Source organism: Diabrotica undecimpunctata, chromosome 7 (genome assembly GCF_040954645.1).
Source record: "Diabrotica undecimpunctata isolate CICGRU chromosome 7, icDiaUnde3, whole genome shotgun sequence".
Classification (NCBI taxonomy): domain Eukaryota; kingdom Metazoa; phylum Arthropoda; class Insecta; order Coleoptera; family Chrysomelidae; genus Diabrotica; species Diabrotica undecimpunctata.
The window spans coordinates 63435141-63456534 of NC_092809.1; the positions used below are offsets into that span (position 1 = coordinate 63435141).

At 31.0% G+C, this 21394-nt stretch overlaps 1 protein-coding gene across 8 annotated transcripts in view; it reads left to right on the forward strand.

The window, feature by feature from the left end:
* The window catches only part of Dh31 (diuretic hormone class 2), a 710452-nt gene that overhangs the window by 243810 nt on the left and 445248 nt on the right, over positions 1 to 21394 (forward strand). For all 8 annotated transcript variants that reach the window (XM_072537480.1, XM_072537477.1, XM_072537479.1 and 5 more), the window contains one exon: positions 16861 to 16890. The gene's annotated coding sequence lies outside the window, so the exon portion shown is untranslated. The remainder of the gene's footprint in view (positions 1 to 16860; positions 16891 to 21394) is intronic.

Below are 21394 nucleotides of genomic sequence, written 5' to 3' on the forward strand. Positions count from 1 at the left end.
TCAAATAGTATACCTAAGAAAAATATTCTAATATACAGAATTTTCATAGCATACCGGGTAGTTGTTTATACATGGTGCGACAGATAAAGGGCCAATTAAAAATATCTCGAGAACTGAAGCTAACTGAATCATGAAAATTAAAAAAAAAGGGTTTTAAAGAGTGACTTATTTATTGAAAATTTTTTATCTATAAGGTATAACTTTGGTTTTTTTTAATGGAACTCCCTATATATTTTTTAATTTTAAAAATATTTACGTTACCCTTAACAATTTTGTTAATACTTCTCTATACCTATTGTAAACCGTTTTTGAGTTGTAATGGTTTTTATATGAAAATTTAAAAACTTTTCTACCATGTATATAAAGTTCAATATTCTCTAATGTAATTTGAATAAAAGTTTAAATTCATTAGGAACTTATTAACCACACAGTATTATCGTTTACAGTGTAAAGTTGCCTTTTTTATTATACAGAGTGCTGTGAAAATTGGCATAAAACCGGCATCCTAAATTTTCGTCTAATTCCTTTTTTCAAATGGGACACCCTGTATATGATTCATTATTTTAGAAAAATATGTTTTTCGTCATCGATCTGTATTAGTATTTCTTATAGACTATGTTTGGTAGACCATGTTTTGTTAGTTTACAACTTTCATATTGTAAGTTAAACATTAAACAATTAAAAAGATTAAATAAATGTTCAAAATGTTACCCATCAACATCCAATCATTTAAAAACTCTTTTAATCAGATTTTCATTAGTAGCTCTTAATATTGATTCTCCATCTATTTCGTTAAGAACTTGAAGGACTTAATTTATTATAGCTTCCTCAGTAGTGACACGTTAAGAGAAAACCTTGTTTTTAACATGTCCCCAAATATAGTAATCTAACGGTGACAACGGGATCTTTGCGACTAGAGAAACGGATCTTTATTAGCTATCCATCTATCGCTGTAGATTTTCGCAAAGTATTTCGATAAGCAATGTGCCGACTCCTCGAATATTGTGAGCCGGTGCTCCCTCTTTTTGAAACCAATCCTCATTAGCCTTATTATTATATAAAGCGTGCAGTACAGGTACAATTACTTACCGTAAAATGTTTCAATAACGGTTTTCATTTAAATTTTTGTCATAAATCATGAACGACTAACTTTTTTTTTCACAGCACAAAAAACATTGAACGAAGAGAATGCTTGAAATCTATTATCCCACGTAAGCTGAGCATTTTCGTCACTTTAGAAGTGACTGTTATAGCGATTAAACATATCATTTTTTGTAATTTTCGATTTATCACACCAAATAATTTTCTTGTAAAATCTTGATCTTGGCATTTCTTTAAAACCCATTCACAAAATTCTACACGTCTTATATAATTTTCAGGATGTTAATGTTGAGCTAGTGACAATTGCTCACAGTGCCATAAAAATTAATTTGGATTAGTTGCAAAATATCCCCGGACATCTATTTGTAAGTCTTTATTATCGACGTGGGTCCTTTTACTTACCAACTGACCAACAGTTGTTCAACAAAAGTTTTACAGTTTTATGATTTGGTCGAGGGTTTTCAGGATATCTCTCAGCAAAAAGTTCTGAATCCTATTCTGTTACATTTACCTTCTTCTTCTTCTTCGAGTGCCCTCTCCTCTACGGAGTTTGGCAATCATCATTGCTATTCGTATCTTTGAAGTTGTTGCTCTAAATAATTGGTTAGATGTGCACTGGAACCAGTCTCTTAAATTGCGCAGCCAAGATATACGTCGTCTCCCCACGCTTCGTTTGCCCTGAATCTTTCCTTGGATAATTAACTGAAGCAATCGGTACTTTTTCCCTCTCATCATATGACCAAGATATTTCAACTTTCTTCTCTTGATGGTGATCAACAGCTCCCGTTCTTTGTTCATTCTTCGAAGAAATACACTATTTGTTACTTTGTCTGTCCAAGGTATTTTCAAAATTCTTCTGTATATCCACATTTCGAAGACCTCTAGTTTATCGGTATTGCTCTTGTTTAAAGTCCAAGCCACTACTCCGTACAGCAGTATCGAGAAGATGTAGCATCTAACCAATCTCATTTTCAGGTTTAGGTTAATGTCATGACTTCCCAGAATGTCCTTCATATTAACTAAAGCAGCTCGAGCCTTTAGCACACTTACCGTAAATTATAAATAAATTTAAAAAAAATATCATTTGTATATCTTAAATGAGCCAGTATTATTTTGTCAAGAAAATTAAGCAAATTTTTGTTATAACTGTCACCCAATGGTATACAACAAGATAGGTATAGCGAATACTAATACAGATTGATAGTGAAAAACATATTTTTCTAAAATAATAAATTAAATACAGGGTGTCCCATTAAAAAAAATTGGCGAAAATTTAGGATGCCGGTTTTATGCCAATTTTGACACCACAATGTATAATGAAAAGGGCAACTTAACAATATAAACGATAATGCTGTATGTGTTTAATAATTTGCTAATGAATTTATACTTTGATTCAAATTACGTTAGAGGATATTGAACTTTACATACATGGTAGAAAAGTGTAACTTTCATATAAAAACCATTATAACTCAAAAACCGTTCGTAATAGGTATGGGAAAGTATAAACAAAAATGTTCAGAATAACGTGAATATTTAAAAAAAAATAAAAAATATACAGGATGTCCCATTAAAAAAACAACGTTATATGCAACATATATTTCTAATTCGCCGTTTATCTGCCACACCCTGTATCTTATACAACTTTGCAGTTTATATGTTTATATGCTAGTGATAAACTGCCAGTAACCACGATTAAACTTACGGTGACAACTCAGATCAATATAGTTATGATACAAACAAATCGCAGGAAACGAGAGATTCATTCTCCGACGAATTTCGAAAAAACCCTAACCAAATATATTGAGTACAATGTACGATGTAACATGAGTAGTAGCAAAATATAATTTAATTTTTATACTATTTACAACGTTAAGATAAACGTGATGTCAAAACGGCATTATTAATAACCCTCTAAATCAGAAAAATTTAATAGCTAAACAACATATTAGACAAGGTGAAAAGCTCGGGTTCCTTCGGAAAAATATACTCACGAGATTTTTCTGCATAATCACTTTCATGAGAAAGTTTTTTCTGCATGGAAATTTTTTTTTGAATTTTTTGGAGCATTCAGAACAAAATAAGTCCCAAGCAGTTTCTCTGTAAACTTGATTATTTTGAGGTTTACGTTATAATTTAAAATTAAGAAAAACGCAAAATTACGTTTTTCAAGGAACAAAAACGTAAGTAAAAAATATTATTTTTGAATTCACCATGGACCTAAATTTAAGTTCAAATCTTGTTCTATCATTTTTCGATAAATATTTTGAGCCTATTTAATTTTAAAACATAAAACATTGTTGTTATGCGTTAATAAAGCGCTTACGACAGGATGTGTGCTCGGGTTGCGGCGTGCGTAAGAAAGAGAAACAAGATCTAGGGCACACATTTTTGCTGGTTTAAATTCTCATTGTACAAAATAAGCGCCCGTCCTGTCATACGCGCTTCATTCTCAATTAGAAAATAATGGTTTAATAGTTAATTATATACCAAGGGTGTTACCTAAAAGATTTTATTTTTTACTTCACATATTATAAAAACTAAAATTAAGACGTTTTTACCTTTTATTTTACTGCACCTTCAAAATGTAAATGCAAATTTTGTATGTACCACTGTTGTTACCGGATGATTACACCCATGTAGCAACATCCATCCCTAGGACCAAAGGCCCCCTCTGGATGGGTTAGGTTGCTCTTTCAGGGGTAATCAGTTTAATACACCCTTGGGGCATAAATAACTATTAAACCATTGTTTTGAATTGATATTGAAGCGCGTATAGCAGGGCAGGCGCTCCTTTGTACAATGAGAAGTTAAACCAGCAAAAATTTTCTTCCTTAGATTTTGTCTCTCTCTCTTATACACGACGCATAGTCATGAAAGTGATTATGCAAAAGATTTTATGGGAATATTTTTCCGAACGAACCTGAGCTTTTCGCCTTCTCTATATCGATATGAATTCAACTTCTCGATTATCGATAATGACTTTGCTGATTCAAGTATCTAGAATACAGGTTCAATTTTTAAAAAGTGGCCAGGTCCGGCTTCCGATCTTCTGTTCAAATATATGTAAATTTTCAACGGGCAGATGGATGCAGGCCCGCCGAGAAGACAGTACAGCAGGTACATTTTACCGGGACCCGGCAATGTAAGAGACCCGGCGTCGGCCAGACCAAAGAACTTATTTTTATTGAACACAGAAATGATCTGGAATTAATAAATCTGTAGAAGCAGTTCTATATTAAAATATAACAATACAGTACAATTAATTAAAAACAAATATATAATATATATAACAAGCGAGTTTTCTACAGCTAACGCCGCTTCTCGCATCCTAATTTCCAGCGTTTTCTGTCGAAGCAATCTTCAGTTGTTAGATCTTTGGCGGTCATTGCATCGTCGACATCGTCTCTCCAAGATCGTCTTGGTCTACCTCGTTTTCTTCTAGTTGGCGGAGTCCATTCTTCTATTTTTTTTGGCCATCTATTTTCAGGCATTCTCTGAAGGTGTCCATACCAGTTAAGTCTTTTGGCTTCGATTGTGTCTATTATGTCTAGATCGATATCCATTTCTCTCTGAATATCTTCGTTTCTCACCCTATCAAGTCTAGTGAGCTGGCAACATCGTCTCCAGTAGTTCATTTCCTATTATAAAAACAAATTTACACCAAATAAAACACATTTAATTACAAAACTGAATGTGGACTATTGTCATCGATTTAGTTTAAAATTTTAACAGCAATAAATCACAGGAGTCAAATACTACAGTGCAGATAACTATAGAATGAGGATTAAAAATATATCAGGGGCTTTAAAAGATTTACAAAAAATCAGAAATTCATGGTCTTCCATTGTTGAAAAATCTAAATTAGTTGTTAGTAACTATGGAATAAATCAAAAATTTACATCAAGTAAAGAAAAGCCTGTGAGATGTTTTGATCATTTGCCTGGGACTAGTAGTGATGAGACTGATAATGTTCAGCCCGACGCAATATTTCGCTGTGAAATATTTAATATTGTTATAGATTGTATAATAAGCAATTTAACCAGAAGATTTAAGACAACAAATGAAATTCATTCGCTATTTTATCATTTTTATTTTATGGACATTCCGAGATGAAGATGATGGCAGTATTAAGAAAAAAATTGATATATTGCGCGAGTTTTATAAAGAGGACACCAGTGAAGAGATGACAAAGAAAATTTTGCATTTAACCCTCCGTTAGTTGCTAGGGAAAACTGAGCATCAAGAGTCGCTACGGTGTCTGAGACCGACAATTAAAAAAAATAGTTATTGCTATAAATTTCAAACAAATATTTTATATTGTGTATAGGAGTAACTGGAAAATATTTTTGAAAATATTTTATTGAAAAACAAATACAAAATGAAAAACATTAGTATAAAAATATATTGTTATTTGTAATATAAAATTAAATTAAAAAAAAAGTTCAAATCTTTGAAATGGAAAAGAGTTAGTAATTTTTAGTTAAGAGGAATATAGATTAATTAAAAAAAATAACTTAGGTTCTTAAAAAATATATAAAGTAAGCATTTCGCATGATTTAGTAAGTGAGACATTTTATATTGTACCGCCACTCAGGCAAAGCTGACATATTCCATGAATATGTTGAAGGCACATGAACTTTTTGCATTTTATAAATGAAAAGCGAGTACACCTGATCGTTTTGGTAGTACAAAATGCCCAACAACCCTTTGTTTGATTTCTTTCTGGAATTACAGGAATTACATCTGTGATGCCGCAAATTTCGCGAATTCGGCATTTGAGGCTAACTGGCAGATTTGCAGTAGTAACTCGACTTTTTAAATAGGGATATATAAGCTCATTTGCAAGGTTTCTGAGAAAATCACGTCGTTTCACGTCTTTCTGATTCTTATCGTTCGTATTGAAGATAACCATTGAGTTAATGCCAGATATATTCAATATGGTATAGAATATAACCATTGGCCAAAGCTTTGTGCTTCTTGAACAGTTGTAGTTAGTACTGAGCTGGTCTACCATGTCGACTCCTATTTTTGTTGAATTGTATAGGGCGATAATTTCTGGTTTATTTTGATTACCCCTACTTTAATCAATTGCATCATCATGATGCAATTGCGTGCTGCGTAATAAATCAGTCCTATTAGTGCCTGCACTTATAATATATCAATGTGTCTAGCATCCCGATCACAAACAAAGTTATTTCTTGAGTCTATATATTTGTTCGTACTTTCCATAATTTTAGTCTGGCTAGACTAAAACGGAGATGGACAGGACACATAGCCAGAATGACAGATGGGCGATGGACAAAAAGGTTATTGGAATGGAGGCCAAGGGAAGACAAGAGAAGCGTCGGTCGACCACCTACAAGATGGACTGACGATTTAAGAAGACTCAATAAAAACTGGATGAGAGCGGCGCAAGATAGACGGGGTTGGAAACATAAGGAAGAGGCCTATGTTCAGCAGTGGACTCTTGAGGCTGGATGATGATGATGATTCCAGAATTATTTCTAACATAGCGTTAATCACAAAATATTTCCAAATATCACTAGGAGTCTTCAAGTCATGTGTAGGTAATCTCGACATCGGCAAATAAACTACCTAATTTTTTTGTCTTGTTCTAACATTTCTCGATGGAACAGCATTTTTTCATCTGGTAACTCCATCTTTTCCAATAAACGCTAAGGTATTACTTCCACTTTCTTCTTTCTCGTCTGCCACATCTTGTTCCGATTCACTTCCGCCATCACGTTCTTCAATTTGATCGATTTCGTTTTCACTTTCCTCATCGTCAAAATAATTTTCATCGTCGGTAGGAACCATTTCCCATAATTCCAACAAGCGTTTTTGTTCGGCTTTAAAGGACATCTATAAATAAGAATTGACAAAAACTTACCGATAAAATGCAATAATAAGATGCTAAATATGATCTGAAAGTTATGCCAACAAGTAATAGCTACACTACAGCTATTTGGTTATTAGGGAGAGGTACAGAAAGTGGCGATAGAAAAATATCAGTTATTTGTAAATCCAGAATGAATAATTCTGTTGTCGGTGTGTGACACCGATAGCGACTAACGGAGGGTTAAAAGCGTTAAACAAGGATAATACTTTCTCCAATAGATTAACTTAAGACACTTAACAGCGTTATTACATTAAGAATATTTTGCACATTACCGGTAACAGTCGCAGAAGCGAAAAGATCTTTAGTCTTCTTTCTCGCATTAAAAATGCTGTGAGATCAACAATGAAGCAGGATTGGTTAACTGCCATAGCAACTTTGCACATTGAGCATGATTTGATAAAATTTGATGAAAAAAAAAATAGAAGACATCTTTCCCAATCAGGAATCTCGAAAAACACTTTTATTATAAATATTTTCATTATTATAAATATAATCAAAATTTAATAAATTTTAGATTTGAAACATTAATTATTGTTTATGATTGATAATTATATTTCTATCAAAATTAAACAATTTAATTTGCTTTTCACTTTTTGCCCAGTGCCCGCTCTTCACTTCTTACCGGAAGCCCGCTGTTCAGTTATTACCGGGGCTCGCTCATCCCTCTTGGTGGCCTGGATGGATAATCCGGATTTAGCTACTACTTTACTAAATGCACCCATTACGTCACATATGTCTTACTCTTATGCATTTAATAGTTTGTATACATCCTTCAAAAGTCCAAAGTGTCATACTTTTAACCATACAAGGAATAAAAGTTTTCGAATATGTAAAAGCTGTTGGATCAATAGTACAGCCCAAAAATGTTATTTGTGCATCCAGAAATGAGCATCCAGAACAACTGCATCTGCATCGACCTCTCTTTTAAATCTAGTCAATCAATTTCTTAGCTCCTACAAATATATAAATATTGATCGTAACCAGATTAAAGTGCGAAGACTAATAAACCCTGCCCAGAGAATGGTCATATCTAATGTATGCGCTACTATACCCAATAGCATAATAATTGAGGAGCACTTATGGGTAATATGGCAATATGAGTATAAAATCCATCTCCAATATGATGTTTCTACGAGTAGGAATGTAAGACCCGGAACACATCCACATGCTCAGCTTTAGAAGGCAAATGTTCATAAATCTTTTAGAAAATGTATCAATTCCTAACTCATTAATATTCGTTCGACTATACACAACACAGCTGCTAGGTTTATTTTTTAAAAAGGTATTAATATTTATAAAAAAAAACTGAAATTTCTGACTAATTTTGCAACTTTCTAATCAACAAGTAAGGATAGAAATATTAAAAAAAACTTAATTTTGAAGGTTTTTATATGACTTTAAAATTATTACTCTTCAATGTGTTTCAAATGCTTCACTTTTTGTTGACAGACGAGAACCGTGAGAATTTACCGTTTTTTGACCGTAATTTGTTAATAACTAACCAAATCAAAAAAATCGACTACAGGAAACATATAGGTTACAGCGGTTACAGTGTTACAGAGGTCCATACTAGTGTTGACCAAAATTGGTCTTGGTTTTGCAGTCTTGGTCTTGTTCTTGCGTTTTTGCAAGACCAAGACCAAGACCGCCTAATTTTAGCAAGACCAAGACCAAGACTGACCGTGCAAGATTTAAGCAAGAACAAGACTAAGCGTGCGAGACTCTTGCGTCTTGCAGTTAGGACTGAGTGTGGTTTTAGCGAGTATAGTAGTTCGGGTATATGCTTGATGACTCTATGAGACGCAAAAAAATATGTAATAAAAATTTGAAAAACTGGACTTATGTGCATTACAAACAATACCATAAACATATATACCGAATCAAAATATTCATTAAAAAAACACATTTGACACGTGCTCAGAGGTCATAATTACAATGTAAAAATTAAATATTTTTTACATTTTTATCCAGCAGACGACTTCTTCGCTCTGAAAATAATTGTCCATATTTTGAGAAGAGCTGCCCTCTGATCATAAAAATAATCTTCTTGCATTGCGACGCCGACAGTAATATCGTATCGATATTTTTTAAAATATGTCGCCCTATCTAATAAAAAATATAATTGTTACGGACACCCACAATAATTCAATTTTTTTCACATTATAATTTAGTCAGAAGGAATCTAAATAAACAAATCTTATCGGCCTAAGACTATAAATTGTTTTTGCTGAGTGTGCGATGGGATCATTCGGTTAAACAAAATTTGCTGAAAGAGTGCGGCTAATATTCAAAAGTAACGAGACGAAAATAATAACAGATAATGTCGCCTAACGTGTAAACAAAATACCGAAGTATTTAGAATAACGAAGTAGCATAGTAGCGCACCTAGAATTTGTCTCTGGGGGGGGGGAGGGGAGGGTGGGAGGGGGGCTGGTTGGTCACCGAAATTTTAGTATTTGAGTCTTTAAAATGTGTGAGTAACAGTGTCGGAATAGGGCCCTGGGGGGGGGGGGGAGTTTAACCCCCAAAACCCCCTTGGATGCGCCAATAAACGATATATAATTCTCTGTTTGTTATTAGATACTTAGGGTGTTGGATAGTAATGAACATAAAGTAACCAGTAGTATAGTAGTTACTTTCTCTAATGTAATAATTGTTTTTCATCTAATCCTTGTTGTTCCCGGAGCGACAAGTTTACAATTTGACATGAGGGACAAAAATTCAAATAGTTCTAGTCGGAGTAGTGAGCGTTGGAGTTATAGATCTAAAAGACCTAAAAGTAAATTTGATGAGTTTTTCGAAATAATTCATGCATCCCAAATCAAATTGATTTGTGTAAATTGTGCCTACATAGAAAGGTTGAAATGAAAATGAACAACAGAAACACGTCAAATTAATTTAAGGAAGCATCCAATATCTTTTCATAAAAAGGAATTACTAATATTTCTTCCTGAAAAACCAAAATTCGGTGGAGATATCACAAGCTGTTGAATAACCGCTGGAAAAAGTGGACATGTAAAAAAATATACTTATTACGTTATAACCAATTACATATATTATGTACCTAGTATTTTATTTTGGTAAATTAATGTATTTATTAAGTAGGTATCTCTTTAATTTAAAATAACTTCTTTTGATTATCATTGCTTTTTTACCTATTCTTTATTTTTTCAAGTTAGTTTTTTATATAAAAGTAGAGATAAGATTGGTAAAAACATTTATTTTGCTTTAATAAGTAGATTATAGTTTGTTATCTTATCACCTAAAAAATCTATGCCCTTGATACATGTATGTGGATTTTTTGCCCATTATGTCCATCAATCCCTTTCTAGGCAGATAATGTTCTTTAAAATACAGACATACTTATGTCATTAATTTGTTTTTTTTTGTGTTTTAACCATGTTTTAGCACATGTAAGCTTAGTAAATGCAAACGTTTATTAAGAAACAGATTGACTTCCGTGGGGCATGGTAAATAGCTGAGTTAGTTAGAGCATAGGAATCGCTTATATCGTGGCTACAAACCCCACCCGGTGTCAGTTGTTTAGACATTTATTAATTTGGTTGGTCTTTATTATGGCTATGTTAATTCAAGCTTAAAATGTACTTACTCCGTTACGTTGTTCTAAGATCTAAAGTAACGTTTAATAAATAGCAGTAAGCTAATGGGTAACTGAAAGACTTGCAAGACTCTTGCTGCAAGACCAAGACCAAGACCGGGAGTGCAATACCAAGACCAAGACCATGACCAGGTGTATTGACGCAATACCAAGACCAAGACTGTCTAAAGTCTCGTCTTGTTCTTGCGTTTGGGCAACACTAGTCCATACGACTCAAAACAACTGTCGTTTGCCGCACCGGCTTAGAAAAAAAAAATAGAAAATACTAGAGGCATTAATATATATTCATATTTATGATAAAATTTGTGGAAAGAGGAGTGTAGGACAAGGAATGTAGATATCTGTTTTCTTTGCTGTATTCTGTAAAAACATTTAATTACTTATTGACCAATTTGATTAAATATATCAAATGTAAAAGTTCCGGCTACTTTCGAGAATTCAATATTATTATTAATTACACTTGTTTAAACTTGTATTTGCTGTGATTAACTCCGGGGAACACTAGGTGGTGAGAAGGCGACTCATTAAATTGGAATGCCTACATAAATACACAATTTAGTCAGGCTGAGTAGCGGCGCGAGAATCTCATTAAATATTTAACTGGCTTGTGGTTTGTGTGTTGCGATGTCATTTGAAAAAGTTTTCTTTTTGAGAATATCCCAACCGGCAAACACTAATTGGTTTTTTAATATATTTAGTTAAAAAAATGGCCAAAAGTAAAATTTCTTGTTGACATAACTAAGTTACATGTGCTGTAACCTTGTTTGATATTCATAATACTGTTAATCAAGGCTCAGATTTAGAGAAGAGAAAAATTCAATTAGTGTGGTGTAAAAAGTCAAAGCGTACAGATGTTAGACGTTAGAAGTTAAACGTTTAAACTAATATAAATTTTTTGTTAATTTAAATTTAATTTTTGTGGTATTTCAAGTGTTCAAATTGTCTTTAATTTGATAGTGTAATAATTATTGGTTAATCTGCTATTAACTGAAAATAACTCTGTATTATTATCCTTTTCGTGGTAATTTACAAAACAGAACAAAATACAACTTATCCATTACTGATAAAGCTCATTAACCGACTTTTTTGTACAGGACCGACTTTCAAAATTTTATATCAGAAAATGAAGTGTATGGAATGCAGGGAAGATGTTACAGAAGCAGAACTACTTTATTAGCGACTTGTTCACTAGTGAGCGACTTGTTCACAAACATACTTATTGTTCTGATTTTTGTTTATAGGGATTAGTGTTATACTGTTAAAAGAGACGTGTTTTGCAATTTTTGTGCCAAGAATGCAAATCTGGTATGAAAATTGTTCCAAAACCGTTCAAATTAATTAAAAAACTGCAAACTATATATATATATATATATATATATATATATATATATATATATATATATATATATATATATATATATATATATATAAATATATATATATATAAATATATATATATATATATATTTATATATATATATATATATATATATATATATAAATATATATATATATATATACTTGTAGATATATACGTATATACACATGTATACATATATATATATATATATATATATATATATATATATATATATATATATAATATACTTGTACATATATACGTATATACATATGTATATATATATATATATATATATATATATATATATATATATATATATATATATATATATATATATATATATATAATATACTTGTACATATATACGTATATACATATGTATATATATATATATATATATATATATATATATATATATATATATATATATATATATATATATATATATATATATATATATATATATATATATACTTGTTATCACTGACTGCTACATATCTTTTTAAGGTAACACATGTAACAACTTTTCCATGCTTGTGTGGTTTTTTTTTTCATATTGTTCTTTTTAGATGAGCTGATGATGCTTTCTGATTAAGAAAGCGAAACGTCTTCAATAAATAGATGAAGTAGCCATCATCTCTTTTTTCTCCACCTTTTGACCGAAAAAACCCACCACTCTTCTAAGTGATCCTTAATTTATATATATATATATATATATATATATATATATATATATATATATATTCTGTGTGTCGGAGGTAAATTTTATTGGAATTTACCGACTATCTCAAAAGACGGAAGGTCCGACTTATTATCCTCGTTAATCCTCGGTTAATTCTTTCCAGTTTCAGGCGATTTTCTTTTAATAAATTTGGTAAATAAAGGCACGTTATAGTAATTTTTCTGTACAAACCTAATCCGAAAGGATCTATCTTTCATCATGTTCCTAGCTAAAAGAGTACCGTTATTTTCGATATCGCTAGAATCTTTTTATCTTCTTAGAAATCTATCCAGGCTGGTCTGTCATTTTTAAGTGGGGGATATCACACCTTATTTTTGGGGGAAGCTTGTGAAATTTTGAAAGGAACATTACTTCTGAGAGGGCAGTCTTTGAGGACAGCTGCTCGCTTATATTACCGTCTGTGTGTTACCTTCTCTGTGCATTTTTTTTAATGTGTATAAACTTATGTAGTTTGAGTTTTTGAATCTAATACTATATTAGATTAAATATAGTTATAAAGTACCTTTTAATTTTCAATATCTTCAGTGCTTGATTAAAGTAAAGTATTATAGTAAAGTATATTAACTTCAGTGCAGTGTAGCAGTCATCAAGATTTAATGTTAGTTATCATAATCAATTATCTTCAATTATCTGGGCGAATAATATGGTTATCATATTTTCTTCAACTATCTGGGCGAATCTGCGTTCGAGTATTTCTTCTTCTGTAGTTAAGGTTGACTATTGATTTTGCTTTCAATTTAAAGAACATTTAATATTTGCTTACGAACTTTTAATCAGATATTAAGAACTTCTAAATAACGAACATTTAATTCTCAGTTAATCATTAAACAACAGTGCGAGATAGATAATTAACTTTACCAAGTGCGGGTTGGTTAAATTTTTATTTCTGTAATCTTTTTGTATTCTTTGAATTTAACTTTAATTAACTTTGTATTATTTGTTATTCATTTTATATTTACTATACCCAGTATCTCGGTATATGCCCATTAAACAGCAAAGAGAGACTTTCTTTAATCAACTTTAGTTGAATATTTTCATAGAGCATCTGACTCTCTTCACTGATAATTTAATTTGTCTATGATTCCATTATATTGTATTTGTAAAGGTATTTATCAATCATAATACTGTTTATTTTTTATATGTGTACCACCATTTAATAATTGATGGTGTATTTTTATTACTTAAGTGTACATTTAGCCGACTACATCATTGTGTTGTTAAATATATTGTTTTTGTTTTATGTATGAATTTTATTTGTCGACTCCTAAAAAGTTTGCTGATATAACATAATAACTCTGAATATTTGCTTATTATATTAAATTATTATTATACCTTCGACCAGAAGAAAGATATTTGTTTATATAGTGTGTTGACCGAATTTACTTAATAATTAACTGTTGGTATCTTTCCTTGGATTTGGTCTCAGAACCAAAATATTTTTCCTTATCTGTTTTCTTTTCTAAGGTTTCTTAGTTTTCTCCTTAAACCCAAAAAAATTAAGTGGAGCCCTGTTTCTATCTTATCTTTTTTTTTTGTAATTTTACCCATCTATCTTTTTGTCTATTTCGGTATCTTTTCTAATATATCTTATCCGGTACTATCTTTACTTATTTCGTCCGTTGGACCCATTCCCGGTTCCAAAAGCTAGTTTCGAACCCACGACTCGCTCTCCTCCAACCATCTGGCTGCCGTCCGCAGTGTCTCCATTGGTAACCTTTTTAGCACCATCCAAAAATGGTTTCCGAGGTTACAAAGATACATCGAATTTTTAAGCGGAAAGTAATAAAGGCCATACGGGTAAACTTTCTTAACGTTTATGATCCATATCATATTTTATTTTATTAACTCCTGCAGGAGCTTCAGTGCCAAACATAATAATAAACGTAAAGTATTGACTGCAGATCTGCAAAAATGTTTACCTACTCCGATGTTAATTTGTGGATTAAATTTCTACAAATAATGGAAATTATGGACATTTGATTTCACTATTCATGAAGCATCAGACAAAAGAGCTCATTATATGATATGGTACGAATCAAAAGCTGGCCTTGGTGGTGACGAGATAACATTGGCCCTTCTCAAATGGGCAGAATTGGTAATTCCCAATGCTGATGTCGAAGAAATAACGTTGTGGTCAGACAATTGCTACGGGCAAAATAAGAACATTATGCTAATAGCCTGTTTATTTTGGATTTTGCAAAAATGGCAACAAATCAAGATCACTAATCACAAATTTTTGCTTAGAGGCCATACGTATATGGAGGCCGATACAATACACGCTCTGATTGAGAGAAAGTGAAGGAAAGCAAATAATATGACTATCCAAACCCTTTGGGATTGGCAACAATTTATACGTGGGTATTTACCAAAGATATCAGTTCATATTATGGAATTAAATGACTTTAAAAAATTCACTTATCCGTATAAAAAATCCACAGGCATTAATGCAAATTTTAAACAGGAACAAACTTAGATTTCCGAATGTGTCCATATCCAGTTCCGCCAAGAAAACGTGGGAGAGCTTTATTACAAAACAGCTTTTGACGAAGAATTTAAACATTTTCTCAATGTCTTGCCATAAGTCAAATACAACAAAAACTAATATCTTTAGCAAAATGCCATGCATATTATAAGTCTCTGCCTAAACCAGAGCATGCTTCCGATTTTCCAGAATGCGGAATGAATAATTAATAAATGAACTAATGATTAAAATTTTTTTATTTCAAAAGCGGAAACACTTCAAAAGATGTTTAATTACCATAACATATTACAATAGTATCAGGAGCTCTAACATTATATCATGAACTTATGTAAACTATTAGAGGTAAACAACATTATTTATATTAAAAAAAAATTCACCCCTTCCTAAATTAAGTCTAAACTGCAGTAATATATACAAAAGTAGGTAATTATTCTATTTGTCTCTTAAATTGCAATTTAGTGTTGATAATTAAAAAGGCTTAATAATAATTATATTATTTTCGAGGTACGGCATACTATAAACTGCCTTTCCTCAAAAGAACATTTTATGACATAGTGTAGTTTACCTCCAACACACAGATATAGGGTGATTCATTTAGAGGTACTTTTTTTAACAAGAAAAAACAATGGAAAAAATAAATTTTATTTGAAAATATGTATTATCATACAAAAGAACCATTCTTTACAATTACTTCTTAAAGATAATTTCTTTTAAATGTTGGCCATGACTACGATTAAGTTGGTTCGTTCTGAAGTTCCAATTCTCGATGACTCGTTCCAGCATTTCGATTGGTATTTCACCAATGATTCGAGTAATATTGACCTCCAATGCCTCAATCGTATCTGGTTTATTCATGTAGACTTTGGACTTTAGGTAATCCCAAAAGAAAGACACTAGAAGTAAGATGTCACAGGATCTAGGCGGCCAATTCACTGGTCCAAAGCGTAAAATAATAAACCTTATCAAGAGCCTATCGAACGTAAACAGTGACGACTCGGAAGGTCGGTCGGCTTCAGCTCTTAAAATAATTGAATTTTGTATGCTTTTAAACCAAGATCCTTACGTAAAATACGCCAAGTTGTTGCATATGACAAGCCAAGCTGTTGAGAACGGCGACGAATCGATTCTTCATTATTTTCGAGCACACTATCCGTTACCGACGCTATATTTTTTTCAGTACGTGCTGAATGTGATCTATTTGATCGCGTGTTATCCAATAATGAAAACTGGATTTCAAACTTACTAATCGTAAAGCGAATTGTACGTTCGGTATTTCGATTATGTGGACCATAAATTGCTTTAAGCTCACGAAACACATTCCTCACGGAACTCCCATTTTCAAAATACAACTTAATAATTTCTAGACGCTTTGCCGGGCTAAGTCTTTCCATCATGAAATGTCAAACAATACTGAACAAAAGCGAAATGTCAGTTTGACAGTATTCATGCACGATCTCCAATCAAATCCCCACCAAAAAGAGTACCTCTAAATGAATCACCCTTATATATATATATATATATATATATATATATATATATATATATATATATATATATATATATATATATATAATAACAAAAATGATCTATTAAAAATATATATTATTGATATTTTAATTAAATACATTATTTTAATAAATATATTCTTTTTTAGCTTCAAGTACGAGTGCTGATTTTCGTACTGGTAAGTAAATGTTTTTGTGCGTTTTATATATTTGCAGTATATTTTTATATATTTTTAATCAAATATCATTCTTGTTAATTTATAAGAGGAAGTTAAATAAAAAAAAAAAACCAACTACCAACCATATAGATATATACATATATTTTTAGAGAGAAAGAAACATTTACTACAATCAAACGCCAAAATCAAAATAGAAGACCAGTTAACTGATAAAATTGCAATAGAACGTGGAGTACCACAGGGCTATATTTTGTCTCCATTGTTGTTCAATATTTATTCTGAATGGGTATTTAAGGAAGCCTTAGACGGTTGTGCGAAAGGAATACTAATAAACGGTGAATGGTTGAATAACATTAGATATGCAGATGACACTATAGTTTTTGCCGATAATCTGAATGACTTACAGATATTAACAAATCGCATAACAGAAGTCAGCAACAGATACGGACTAGCTCTAAACATAAAGAAAACCAAATTTATGACAATTAGTCAAAAACCAATACTAACCGCTCACCTTACAATCAACCAACAGAATATCGAAAGAGTCGAGCAATATACATATCTAGGCACCAATTTAAATATCCTATGGGACCACTCAACAGAAATTAAACAGCGAATAATAAAAGCAAAAGCAGCATTCGTTAGAATAAGAACCATTTTCAACAATCGGGACATATCATTAAAAACAAAATGCCGTCTATTGAACTGCTACATATTCACAGTTCTGCTCTACGGAATGGAAGCGTGGACACTGTTGCATCTATGAATCGGCTCGAAGCTTTCGAAATGTGGTGTTATAGGCGCATCTTACGTATATCCTGGGTTGACAGAGTTACTAATGTGGAATTCCTTCGTAGAATGGGAAAAGAATGTGAAATTCTCATGACCGTCAAAACTAAAAAGTTGGAATATCTAGGACATGTAATGACATGTAATCAAGAATGTTACGGCCTTCTCCAGCTGATTCTCCAATGGTAAGAGAGGACCGGGAAGAAGACGCATTTCCTGGCTTCAAAATTTACGAAAGTGGTATAACACGACTACCACTGAACTGTTCCGCGCTGCAATAAACAAAGTAAAGATAGTCGTGATGATCGCCAACATCCGGAACGGATAGGCACTTTAAGAAGAAGATATATTTTTATTCATCTTCTTCTTTATAAAAAATTCTGCTTGTTTATTGGAGGATTAATACCTCTATAGAAGGCTGTCACTACATATTTTGCGAGGTCATCCGATACTTCTGTCGATTGGTGACTTATCTCTTGCTATTTTGACGACACGGATCTCCCCTATTGTGCTTATATGGCTACTCAATTCTCTTTTACTATTTAGTGTTCATTTGTTTATAAACTCTACGTTACATTTTTTTCTAATGTCTTCACGTCTCTTTCGATCCCTCAGTAGTGTATTTCCTGTAAATCTTCTTAGTACTCTCATCTCTGCCGTTTCCAGTAGCCTTTGTATTGTGACTGTGTCGGTCTTGTTTCTGAGGCATATGTCATTATTAGTCTTATACTGGCTTTATAAATTCTTGACTTTATCTCAGTGTTAATGTATCTGCTTCGCCATATACTGTTATTGAGGCATCCTGCCAGTCCATTTGCTTTTTGTACTTGATCTCTCACTTCTTTGTCCAGGTCTCCAAAGCTAAACCGAGTAATTTCATGGTATTTTATTTCCATTAGGTGTTCAATACGGATGCTATCAATTTCTATTTTAGATCTGGTTGGTTCTTTGCCGATTATTATTGATTTAGTTTTCTAGTAATGAAATGCTAGATGAGATTGTCGTCATAAATTCTTTTGCTCTTATGTTAAATCTGTGATCCAGTCTTTGCAGACTATTTTTATCTTGGCCTATCAATATTCCGTCGTCTGCGTAACAGAGCATTTTTACTTCTTAGTTCCCCATTTTGTATGTGTATGTTGGTGAGACCGTGAGAAATCTATCAAATCGTATTATTTCCCAGAAGAGTGATTGCAGAAATAAAAATAGCATCGTGTGCTTTGGCAGAGCATGTAATCGACAAAGACCATATTATGGATTTTGATAACATTAAAATTTTGTGTAATGAAGGTAATAAATTCAAAAGGAAATTTTTAAAAATGGTTTGTATTAGCAAGAGTGATAATAATTTAAACAAAAAATCGGAAAATCAAAATCTACAAAAAATTTATTATTATATTATTTCTTTATAATTATTCATAAAACCAACAAAATATTACATTTTTATTTAATTTTTCTTTTTTTTTTCGGTATCTGTGAATAATAAACAAATCTTCTTTTTCCTTATGAAATAAAAACAAATTTAAAAAAAAATAAATTAAAAAACAAACTAGAAGTTGACATTCATGATATTGAGGGTTGTTTATAATTTTCTATTGGTTCTTATTCTAATTTATTTATTATTTATTTAAATTTTCTTAAAATTCATTTTTTTAAATAGTTTTTTCAAGATTACCTTTCTAAAATAATGTCTAAAAGAAAGAGAAACATTTATTAGACCAAGGATTTTTACAATAATGTTTACTTAAGTATGCTTAGAAGAAAAATTTTGTTAACAAACCTAATTTTATTTGGTGAGTTACTAGTTTTTTACAATAATTCGTTGCACTTTATCAGATATTTTATATTTTTATTTTAGCCCTTAAAAATAATTGTAAACACAATTGAAAGCTCGAGTAGTATAGAATAGTCATCTAATAGTCCCTTTTTAATGACTCCAGGCCATCCAAACATATATATATATATATATATATATATATATATATATATATATATATATATATATATATATATATATATATATATATATATATAAAATCGGTTATATTGGAAACACCTCTATAAAAATTTGAAGTCAACCGATTTAATCCAATTTTTAAATTTTATTCAAAAGGCCATGTAATAAAATGTCATGTAATACAAGATTTACTTCGGATTATACTCTAGCATATTTATTTAAATTTCCAGCATACTACAACACTTTCTATTAAACGAAAGTAGAGAGTTTTTGAAAGCCATTTTTGATTAAAAGAAAAATATTTATGACAAACAAAATATACTACGGAAATATTATTTCCGTAGAATATATTTATTAGTTACTTACTACTACTACTAAACTTATAATAATTTTAAAACTCAGTAAGAAACTCAGTAAGCTACCATCCACCATATAATTGGATACATCTTTCGTAGCGGCTTCGTATATTTCTAATTACATTTCATAGTTGTTTTGGAGTAATTGCTGCACATCTGCACATTATGTGCAGTCTTCAAACACTCCGCATACATATTTGCTAACATAAATATTATTGACGTCTTCTACAAAATTGAACTGATATTGTTTGAGACACCACACCAAAAGACATGACAAAAGTTTAGATCTCCAGGGGGGAAAATAAAAGTTCAATTTTCTTGCCGCACAAAACGGCCTAAGGGACAATGATACTTCGATTATCTACCGAAATTGAGATCCAAATATACTGAAACAAAAGTATCTTATTTTGTTTTATACAAAATTAAGTTTTCGGCTGACACTTTCCTTTTCCAAAATTTGTCTTATCAATTTTGATATATTTAAATACCTTCAAAAACGTAAGGACTGAAGCTGAACAAAAATTGTATAAAGTAAATAAATTTAAAATATATTTTATTTTTATTTCTTTATATAGATTTACATGTTCAAATCTATTACAAAAAAAGAGATAAAACAGTGATACAGTATGTATCCTTGCAATTATGAATATATAGTAAAAAACAAAAATAAATAATAATTTTTAGTACATTTGTTTTAAGTTGTTATCTAAGTAATTTCCCTGCTAATTATAGACATGGAAATGTCCAAGTTTTCTATTATATATATATATATATATATATATATATATATATATATATATATATATATATATATATATATATATATATATATATATATATATTTATATATGTATATATATATTGATACGATTGGGGTTTATAGAAAATAATTTATAAGTTATATACTACATAATATTAGATATAAAAAAGTATTTGATTATTTTAAATAAGTTATATACTAGAGAATTTTATAAAAATATATTTATGTGAGGGCATTTTAAGAAATTAGCATATAATAATTGTAAAAAGTTGTATTTTAATGTTGTAAATATATTGAAGTGAGCCATGTGCATAGGCAACCAACTATACATATGTGAGTGACAGACATACTTACTCTGAAGTGACGTTTAAGAATTTTTACGAATATAAGTGGGGTTATATTGTTTGAAATGTGTATTTTATTAAATTAGAGTGTTAGTTACTAATTTGAATGTTTATTCTGATCTGAAAAGCCTAAATGTCAACAAAATTATCAATGGAACATTAACGAATTCTCCAGAGTGCAGAGTGTGACCATTGTTTACGGTCGAACATTCTGGAATAATGATTATGGCGGTGGATAGAACAGATAGTTTTTTCGAGAACATCGATATCGAAGAAATAGAACAAATTGAAACATAAT